Raw genomic sequence first — 890 nt, 5'->3', positions numbered from 1 at the left:
GTGTCGCCGGCCCCCAACAATAACTCCTGGCTCAGCCCATTGGTTTTCACCCTAGAGATCTTGGCGTCACATCCTGTGGCAGAGGAGCCCTCGCTCTGTAAGGGAAGGCAAGGCAAGGCAAGGCAAGGGGGAGCGGCCGGCCGGGGGGCAACAGCGGACGGTGGGGTGTAACAGCGGACGGTGGGGTGTGAGAGTGAGAGAGAGCCGAGGGTAAAGCGGGGTCGGTCAGTCGGTGATGAGTGGAGAGGTGGGCCGGCAGAGGAGGGCAGGAGTGCGGGCCGCTCTCCCCCCGGCGGGCTGCTACTGCTGCTACTGAGGGATTATTATTACTGGAGCTCTCTCTCTCCCTCTGCTTCTCTCTTCTTCTCTAACCCCCTCTCTCTCCCTCCCCTCCCACCCCCACTCCCCTCTACCCTCTAACCCCCTCTCTCCCTCCCACTCTCTCTCTCCCCTCCTACCCCCACTCCCTCTACCCTCTAACCCCCTCTCTCCACCCCCTCTCTCTCCACCCCCCCTCCCCCCTCTCTCTCCACCCCCCCTCCCCCTCTCTCTCCACCCCCCTCCCCCTCTCTCTCCCCCCCCACCCCCTCTCCCCCTCTCTCTCCCCCCCCACCCCCCCTCCCCCCTCTCTCTCCCCCCCCCTCTCTCCACCCCCTCTCTCTCCCCCACCCACCCCCTCTCTCTCTCCCCCCCCACCCCCCCTCTCTCCCCACCCCCCCTCTCTCCCCCCCACCCCCTCTCTCCCCCCCCACCCCCTCTCTCTCCCCCCCCACCCCCTCTCTCTCCCCCCCCACCCACCCACCCCCTCTCTCTCCCCCCCCACCCCCTCTCTCTCCCCCCCCACCCCCTCTCTCTCCCCCCCCACCCACCCCTCTCTCCCCCCCCACCCA

The sequence above is a fragment of the Rhinoraja longicauda genome, chromosome 20 (assembly GCF_053455715.1).
Source record: "Rhinoraja longicauda isolate Sanriku21f chromosome 20, sRhiLon1.1, whole genome shotgun sequence".
In the NCBI taxonomy this organism is placed as follows: Eukaryota; Metazoa; Chordata; class Chondrichthyes; order Rajiformes; family Arhynchobatidae; genus Rhinoraja; species Rhinoraja longicauda.
This window is presented reverse-complemented; position numbering follows the sequence as displayed.